Raw genomic sequence first — 10,118 nt, forward strand, 5'->3', positions numbered from 1 at the left:
GGGGGGGGGGGGGGGGGCGTTGGAGAGAGAGAGAGCTTGGCTCCTCCTTTTACATGTTTTCTTCCCGCTGGGCCTGCCCTATGCAAATTGGGCTCAGCCAGGAGTGCTGTTCTACCTGAAGTCCTCACTCCAGTCCTCAGACCTTTCTTTGACCTTCCTCTGTTCTATTTTCGCGGGCTTTTCCCTTCCTTGTCTTTTAGCCACAGCCATTTTGGACTCCTTTTCCCTATTCTAACTACCTAACAGTATATAAGTTCATTTGTATCATTTTTAAGTTAAAGGATTACCATTTGGACTCAGTTTTGTCTAATTCCATAATCTATCGAATATATTCTACTTTCATAAAATCCTGCCCCAACAATGCATGATTCAGTGGAATTTTGCTAAGAACTATGGAGCACAACTAACCTTGAGCAGTGGTAAATAAATTCTTCAACATATAAATGCAGGAATAAGAAAATGAGAGACAGAGAGAGAAAAAACAGTAGAAACAGTTCAACTAGAGACAAACTAGCCACCAGTCCTGGGAGTTAGCCTCTAGGCTGTACACTTTACAAAGAAGAAAATAGAGCCTAAAGTATTGAAGATCTATCCTTCTCTGGAATAATGGAGGTTTCTATAGCAAAAGACTGCATGCAGATGAATCTTTAGCAGAGCTTTGATTGGGCAGTGGTGTATTCTGTGGTACTTGTCAAGTTTTTGTGCGTAGCAGTCACCTGGGATCTTGTTCACCTATAGATTCTGGCTCTAGGAGTCTGAAACAGACCCAGGATTCTGCATTCTAACAAGCTCCCAAATGATGCTGATGCTGCTGATCCAGGGACCACACACTGAGTAGTAATGGTCTAGAGGAAATCATTAACCAGGTCTTCAGAGAGTATAGTACTAGAAACCAAACCCCACCATTTAATCAGCATGTGAATTAACATAAATGTCTTTACCTCTAAACTGTTTCTTTGTCAGTGAAGTGGAAATTATGATAATATTAATTAGCATTCTATGCCAGTCACTGTTACAAATACACAATATTAATAACTCTTTTAATATTTACAACACTAATTTTACTATTCATGATGATGAAAATGTTATCACAGAAAGCTCACATAACCTGCACCCAAGCCATGTGACTAGTAAGTGACCAAGAGTAAGTTCAGATCCTAGTCAGCTTAGCTCAGGAGCCCACTATTTGCAACCACACCTTAGTGGAACACAAACAGAAGTCCTGCCAGCAGGCATGTAAAGTACCACATTTAGTGCCCAGTAAATCTGAGTTCTAATTCCCTTCTCCTAAAGCAAGTTTGGTTGTCTTTAAGCAGAGTCTACTTACAACATAAAATTTAGGAAATGATACCACTTTGTAGGATGCATCTTTCACATTGATCTCTCTGGTGGACTTTTCTTTGGCTATAGAGAATCTGCAGTGTTTACAGATTTGCATGAATTGCTACTGTTGACAGAAGGCGCTGTTTTGATCTCTCTTGCATCATTACTGGATCCATATGTTTCCCTTCTTTCTAGAAGTTCCAAAAAATTCTGCAATACATAGAAAATAGCATTTGCTACAGTTATGACTTTATATGTTGCCCTTAGAAAAATAAAGATCTAGCCTTATTAAATATAAAACAGTGGTAGTTTATTGAACAAAGATTTACCAAAGTCTTGTTTTAAATAGAAAGCTTCCCTGATTTTTAAAAATTTTTCATTAAGGTTTTTATAAATTAAAAACAACCTCTTTTTAAAAGTGTAACTATTATGTTAAAACTAGAACAACAGAAGAACAATAGAACAATAGAAGAACAGAAGAAATACTCTGCATCCACTGCTTTGCAGATAAACTTATCTTACCATGAGCAGACTTATATAGGAAATATGACTGAGTAAAAATGATATTATATACCATAATGGCAGCATAGTTTGCTTCTAGAAGGAGCTTCAAATATTTCATATTCAGACTTTATTATTAATATATTCTAAAGTATGAAAGCTATCTTCTTGATGTCACTGCTAAAGAATGACAAGGCACTTTTGGTGGTGGGAACTTTCTGGAAACAGAGCTTATATTTCTGGAAATATTTCTCTCAGATGATAGAATTGTTTCTTTTTTTCTTTTCTACAACAGGGCTGCTTCTTGCCACATCTGTCATTTGATAAAGCACACTGTGGCAATTCCCAATTTTTACAGTAAATGTGTTCTGGGTAAATGCTTATGTGGAGAAACAGATGATGATAATCAACTAATCGTCTTTAGGGGAAAATATGAAAAATAATAAAGAATTTGTCTTTTAAGAGTATGAGATGCAGTGGTGATCTAGAGATAAGTGACACCAGATTTATTACTTTATTTTTTAATTAATTAATGTATTTGGTTGAACTGGGTCTTCATTGCTGCACACAGGCTCTCGCTAGTTACAATGATGGGAGTGTTACTGTTTGTTGCAGTGCACAGGCTTTTTACTGCAGTGACTTTTCTTGTTGCAGAGCAAGGCTCTGGGCACACAGGTTCCAATAGTTGTGGCGCAGGCATAGTAGTTGCGGTGCATGGGCTTTAGTTGATTTGAGGCATGTGGACTTTGTTCAGACCAGGGATTGAAACTCCATCTCTTGTACCACCAGGAACATCCCAGGTTTTTTGTTTTTTTTTTTAAATTCTAATGATTAAAACAGCATGGTACAGATGCATGACTTGAGAGGGCAAGGATGTACAACAGAGAACCCAGAAGTAAATTCAAAACCATACAGCAATTTAGAATATAAAAGAGGGGCAACTCAATCGAGTTGAGAGTATCAATAATATTCCGTAAGTAGTGTTGAGACAATTGTGTAGTCACTTGAAAACATAAACTGGATACATACAGAACACTTTACACCAACTGTAAATTTCTAATAAATCAAAAATTTAGCTTATGTTTACCAGAGGGGAAGGGCGAGGAGGAGAGATAGATTAGGAGGCTGGGATTGACATGTACACACTGCTATATTTAAAATAGATAACCAACTAGAACCTACTATATAGCATAGGGAACTCTGCTCAATATTCTGTAATAAACTAAAAATCTTGAAAAAGAATAGATACATGTTTATGTGTAACTGAATAACTTTGCTGTATACTTGAAACTAATACAATGCTGCTCATTAACAATAATATAAAATTTTAAAAATTTAATGTATACCATACTTTAATAATCAAGACAATTCAGATATTTTTCTTGAATATATTTCAAACAGAGTTAGCATATAACCTGTGCATAACAATATTGCTGTGTTTTTATTCATTTTATATTTAAAGGTCCAAAATATATTATAGTCACAAAATAGTACTGTCAATGAATGTCAACCAGTTTTTAATGTCTGTTCCATCAGAAATACACCACTCTGAAAAAAAAGGAAAAAAGAAATACGCCATTTTGGCCATACACACTAATCGATATTACTGAAACTAACCAAAGATGATAATTCAGAGCCTCACTCCCACATAGAAATTCTAATTGCCCTGAAAAACTGTAGGTCAAGTTCTCAACCTTTGAAAATGAGCAGAAATATTCCAGAGCAGTCACCATAGCCATGTATTTGGGCTTAGTATTTACACATTATTTTGTGTACTTATGTGTATTTATAGTGGTGGATTTGAGACGTAAAGGCAACCACACACAAGAAAGATAAGTCCCATATCAAAAACAAAATGAAAAAGGAATTGAAGAGATTTTGTGATTCCAATAGCAGACTTCAGAAGCTGAATGCTTAGACATACTCCATTTTTCTTCAACTAAGAGGTCATCATCATGCTGAAGGCTTTGGGGCAGTAGTCTATTTATCAGTGTGTCATTAATCAGAGTGCACTTACTACCATAAACTTGGGTCTGATGCAATAGCATTAACTTTGCCTTTGCCCCAAAGAATCATTTGCTTTTGAAGTAGTAGGCATTTATGGCACATTTTATCAAAACCCCATCATATACCTAACTTAAAAATGAAAGCTCCACCTAGTTACAATAATATATATACCTAAGTAATGTGTGTTTTACCAGTTAGGCAAATGTCGCTATCCTGAGGATAAAGTTGTTTTTAGAAAAGTGATTCTTTATTTGCTTATTCAAAAGAAACATTGTGTAAAAAATATTAAAGAATTAGATTTGTAAGAATAGTCTCCAGGTACCATGTTGGCAAATGTACAACAGGTTATAGGTTTGGAAATTAGGAAAAATACTTCCCTGGAGCCCTGGGTTCCTACGCAATGCTTCTGAGCAGGCATCATGAGGAAAGGAGTTAGGGCACCTTCATGATTTTTAGAAATTTCCTTCCAAAATGCACAGATCCTTGGGAGGGCTCAAACCTTAAATCAGCTACAATCTTAAACTGCAGTTTCCAGCCTCAAGGGAATAGGACTTGGGGAAGAATGGACGAGAAGAGGATAGAAAGAAGCCAAGGATAGTCTCAAGGAAAAGTTGCTTTAGGAACTATCCATTTTTGCTAGGATAAGCATTGCTATCCCTATGAGGCTCTGCTAAAATTATATACATATGAATATTTTCTGATACCTACCAACATGCTTTAGGGCACTGAACCTCGGGATGGACCTAGAATTATCTACATGCAATGGTTTGGGATGGGGGGTAGATTTAGAATCTCTTCACTTGCTTTTGCTCTAAAGTAAACATAAGAGAAAGAACTTCATAGAAACAGACACATAGCTAACTATAATGCCTCTTCTGGTCATTCTTGCCCACTGCCCTTTAGCAGTTTTCAGGGCCGCTTCTTTAGCCATTCAGAGCATGCTGCTGGCAAGCTGAGCTCTAGTTCAATCATAAGGTGGAAAAAAGCAGAGTCCCTGAGGCACACTGTCACAGCTGGGAAGGAGACTCAGAGGTGACAAATGTGCCCACCAGGATTCAGTTCCATGGCAGAGAACTGAAATATTGCCTGTGGTCATGGAGCAATGTAAAAATGAAGAAGAAAAGAAAGAAAGAAAAGAAAAGAAACTGGTCCTAAATAAACATTTGCAGTCTTGCATGGCAAGAGGCCCACTCCACGGAGGTGAAAAATTGTTTAGGACTATATAGGATATATTTTAAAATCTGCAATTGCCAGTCACCTCCATTTGGGAAACCATGTATCTTCTGATGTTACTTTAGCCTGGGTGGCAGGTACAGAAAAGCATTCAGAAAGCCTGCAATTCAGCGACATTCCAATTTATCTCCAGTGATCGGCACCATTTTGGAAATATGGACCCAAAGGACAACAATAACACAGCAGAAAGAAATAAACTCTGTATAAAATGATCTTAGAGATGTCTGTTGAGGTAGAGTTTTGTAAAAAAAAAAACTGTCAGGTAGGGAAGCACTCTCACAACTATAGAACAGTTAGATAAGTTTGGTGCTAATATTATTCTATAAAACTTCTATTTATATCCATTATAAACAGGGGACAGGATTTATTGCTCCTGGAGCTTACTGCCCCAATATGTTCCTCCACGGAAAACTGATTTTTCTCAACAATTGGTAGCAAGGATTCCCATGCTTAAAAAAGTCATTGCTAACACATCACTTCTTTATTAATTTCCATTTGCCCCATATTTACGGACTCAGTATGCATGTCCTAGGCACCAAGGCCAGAACAAAGCTTAGAAAAGTTGTTTTATCAAACTTTAGTTCCATGAGAAAAAGAAACCATGAAAAAGTGCAAACTATATGCAGTTCCTGGCAGTACGCACACAGAATTTTTTCTTACTACAGACCATAAAAGTTTACATTTGTGTAATGAAGTTACAGTAGATTTCACTTCATTGTTAATATACAAATTTTTACTTCAAAGTGCTTGCTGCTGCTGCTAAGTCGCTTCAGTCGTGTCCGACTCTGTGAGACCCCATAGACAGCAGCCCACCAGGCTTCCCTGTCCCTGGGATTCTCCAGGCAAGAACGCTGGAGTGGGTTGCCATTTCCTTCTCCAATGCATGAAAGTGAAAAGTGAAAACGAAGTTGCTCAGTCGTGTCCGATTCTTAGCGATCCCATGGACTGCAGCCCACCAGGCTCCTTTGTCCATGGGATTTTCCAGGCAAGAGTACTGGAGTGGGGTGCCATTGTTTATTTAAAAAAGAGAAGATTAAAAGAAAGGATGGCAGGATTTTTTTTTTTTTCACAACAAATGTATGTCTTGTGTCCCAATCTCCTTCCTCCTGTTCCTTTAGTGCAATACAGAGCAGCAGCTTCACTGATAACATCTGATTTCAAAAGATGTTCCTGAAACCTCACCTACAGCAGCACCCTAGGCGTCCTGTTGGGAGTGACTCCTTTTTTCTTCTGCAGCCAATTCTGAACCTTTCTCAATTTCACCACTTTCATTCACACCTCAAAAACTTCATGGATGGCCTTCCAGAAGCAATGAAAATTATAGTCAATCAGCCCTTTTCTTTCAAAGCTTTCCTCTCTGAAGAGCAAACAAGAGGCAGGAACTTTGTCTCCTCTTTTAAGTAAAGAACGGTTGTATTATTCAGCTTTATAATGGCTGTCGATTCCTTGTCATGGGGGGTTCCTGCTCCATCTTCTTTGAGACCACAAATACAAGAAATATCAATGACCACATCGATCATGTCACAGCAGAGCTCCTAGGTTTGCATATCCACAGGGGGTACTATCTGTTGCAATATAAATCTTACTGTCCACATTAAAGAGAAATGACTTTTCAATTCCAAAATTTGAGATAAAGATGTTTAGCAAATTTTCCAGGGTGGGAAGTTATAGAATCTGTTTCTGAACCACTTTGCTAAAAGCTTCAAATATTGAATGGTCATATATGCTTGTCAGATAAAAGCTGAGATGAATTTTTTCTAGCCCAGCATCTGCAAGGTCATCATTTGCCCTATGGTGAATGTCTCTCTGGGTTTCAATTTTGTGGTCATCTGACACACCATCCACTTTGTGAATAAACACCTCGAAGTTGATGTCGCTGTTGACTTTGTAGGCCCTGGTCACTGTGGGTGGATCCTGGCCAAAGCCTCCATGTAATCATCCTGGGAGTCTGTGACAAATCTCTGTGCTCCTGTCCCTCGGAAGATCATCTCATAGTCAAAGGTGGGGTCAAAAAAGTCAATCTGTCCTGGGAAGTCCCAAATTTGAAAATTAACAAAGGAGCTGTTGGAAACATCCTCCTGGCAGATCTTCTTCGCACTCTCCAAGAACAGAGTTTCCTTGGGAGACATTTTATGAAAGACGACTTTCTGGATGGATGACTTGCTGCTCCTTCTTAGGCCCGTGAGCAACATCCTTGGCTTCACCTCTCTGCTAAGGCGGTCCCTAAAGTCCAGAACTGCGTCCTCCACTCCAGTGTCCTGCTTGGCGTCAGAGGAGTGGGACCCATCTCTGTAGTCCGCTAGCCCCACCAGCTCATCCTCCTCCTCCAGCTGGCGCTTTCCCAGCACCTGGCTCACTGCGCCCAAGGCCGTCCGTCCAGGGAATGACGGGGGTCCCTGGGTGGTGAGGGGGTGTCAGCCAAACCTCCTGGCCTGCGGCTCGCAACCTATTTCTAAAGTGAGGTTATGTCCCGAGGTCCGTGGGTGGAGGTGGAGACCACGCTTCCCCATAGCAGTTGTGTCCAGGTCCAAGATTAAAATGTTTTTAAATATTTAACAGTAAAAATATAATTCATAAAATTTAAGGAAAACGCAATGGAAATTTCTTTAAGAACCTTGGTATAGAAATGAAGTATGGCTATCTCTTGAAGATTCATGAGAAAGCAAGAGTTTATTCCTCTTTACAAGCCAGCTTCACCATCACCCTGTGCTGGTTTCCACTACACAAATGAGCCAGAGGACCCCAGTGACACATATTGTAGGCTCTGAAGTCTTTTACCTTAGTTGCAGCCTTCCCAGTTTCTGAACTCATCTTGACTCAGACAGAAGTCATACTTTAAAATGCCTCTACTTACCTTATTTTTGACAAAGGAGGCAAAAATATACAATGGAGAAAAGACAATCTCTTTAACAAGTGGTGCTGGCAAAACTAGCCAACCACCTGTAAAAGAATGAAGCTAGAACACTTTCTAACACCATACACAAAAATAAACTCCAAATGGATTAAATATCTAAATGTAAGACCAGTAACAATAAAACTCCTAGAGGAAAACAGGCAGGACACTCTCTGACATAAATCATAGCAGGATCCTCTATGAACCATCTCCCAGAGTAATGGAAATAGGAGCAAAAATAAACAAATGGGACCTAATTAAACTTAAACGCTTTTGCACAATGAAGGAGACTATAAGCAAAGTGGAAAGACAGCTTTCAGAATGGGAGAAAAATAATAGCAAATGAAACAACTGACAAAGAATTAATCTCAAAAATATACAAGCAGCTCATGCAGCTTAATTCCAGAAAAATAACCCAATCAAAAAATGGGCCAAAGATCTAAACAGACATTTTTCAAAAGAAGACATACAGATGGCTAACAAACACATGAAAAGATGCTCAACATCAATCACTCATTATCAGAGAAATGCAAATCAAAACCACAATGAGGTACCATCTCACGCTGGTCAGAATGGCTGCTCTCAAAAAGTCTACAAACAAGTGCTGGAGAAGGTGTGGAGAAATGGGAACACTCTTACACTGTTGGTGGGAATGCAAACTAGTACAGCCACTATGGAGAACACTGTGGAGAATCCTTTAAAAACTGGAAATAGAACTGCCATATGACCTAGCAATCCCACTGCTGGACATACACACTGAGGAAACCAGAATTGAAAGAGACATGTGTACCCCAATGTTCATCACAGCACTATTTAAAATAGCTAGGACATGAAAGCAACCTAGATGTCCATTGGCAGATGAATGGATAAGAAAGTTGTGGTACATATACACAATGGAATATTACTCAGCTATTAAAAAAAGATGCATTTGAGTCAGGTCTAATGAGGTGGATGAAACTGGAGCCTATTATACAGGGTGAAGGAAGTCAGAAAGAAAAACACCAATACAGTACATTAACACATATATATGGAACTTAGAAAGATAGTAACCATGACCCTATATACAAGACAGCACAAGAGACACAGATGTAAAGAACAGACTTTTGGACTCTGTGGGAGAAGGCAAGCGTGGGATGATTTGAGAGAATAGCATTGAAACATGTATATTCTCATATGTCAAATAGATGACCAGTTCAAGTTCGATGCATGAAACAGGACACTCAAAGCCGGTATACTGGGACAACCCAGAGAGATGGGATGGGGAGGGATGGTGGGAGTGGGGTTTGGGACCAGGGTACACATGTACACCCGTGGTTTTTCATGTCAATGTATGTCAAAACCTACCACAGTATTGTAAAGTAATTAGCCTGCAATTAAATTAATTAATTTAAAAAATACCTGTCCTTAAGCTAGATGTCTCACTCCCTGATTTCAAACTATATTACAAAGCTGTAGTAATCAAAACAGCATAATATCAACAGAAAAACAGACACTTTGATCAATAAAACAGAGCTGAAATCCCCCAAATAAACTCATACACATATGGACAATTAATTTACAACAAAAGAACCAAGTACATATAATGGAAAAAGTATATTCTGTTTAATAAATGGTGTTGGGGAAATGGGACAGTCACATGAAAAAAAGAAAATGAAACTAGAATGCTATCTCATACCACACATAAAAACCAACTCAAATGGAATAAAGGCTTGAATGTAAGACTTGAAACTATAAAACTCCTAAAAGAAAACAGAGGCAGTTTGCTTTTGAAATTAGTCTTGGCAATTAACTTTCTGCCTATGTCTCCTCAGGCAAAGGAAGCAAAAGAAAAAATATGCAAATGGGTCTACATCAAAAGAAAAAAATATTTGCACAGCAAAGGAAACTATCAACAAAACAAAAAGGCTGCCTACTGAATGGGAGAAAGTATTTTCAAACAAAAATCTGATAAGGGGTTAAGATCCAAAATATAAAAAGAGCTCATACAACTCAACATTAAAAAAAATTAGACAATTAAAAAACAGGCCAAGGATATAAACAGACATGTTTTCATAGGAGACATACAGATGGTGAAAAGGCATATGAAGAGATATTCGACATCACAAATTATCAGGAAAATGAAATTAAAACCACAATGAGAAATCGCCTCACACCTGTTCAA

General features: G+C 38.3%; 1 pseudogene; it reads right to left on the minus strand.

The window, feature by feature from the left end:
* Nucleotides 1–6,336: 6,336 nt before the first annotated feature.
* On the minus strand, nt 6,337–7,875 carry LOC129557115 (ras-related GTP-binding protein D pseudogene; annotated as a pseudogene).
* Between the last annotated feature and the right edge of the window lie 2,243 nt (nt 7,876–10,118).

Source organism: Moschus berezovskii, chromosome 7, assembly GCF_049115385.1.
Source record: "Moschus berezovskii isolate FMDL1 chromosome 7, NW_MosBer_1.0, whole genome shotgun sequence".
NCBI lineage: Eukaryota > Metazoa > Chordata > Mammalia > Artiodactyla > Moschidae > Moschus > Moschus berezovskii.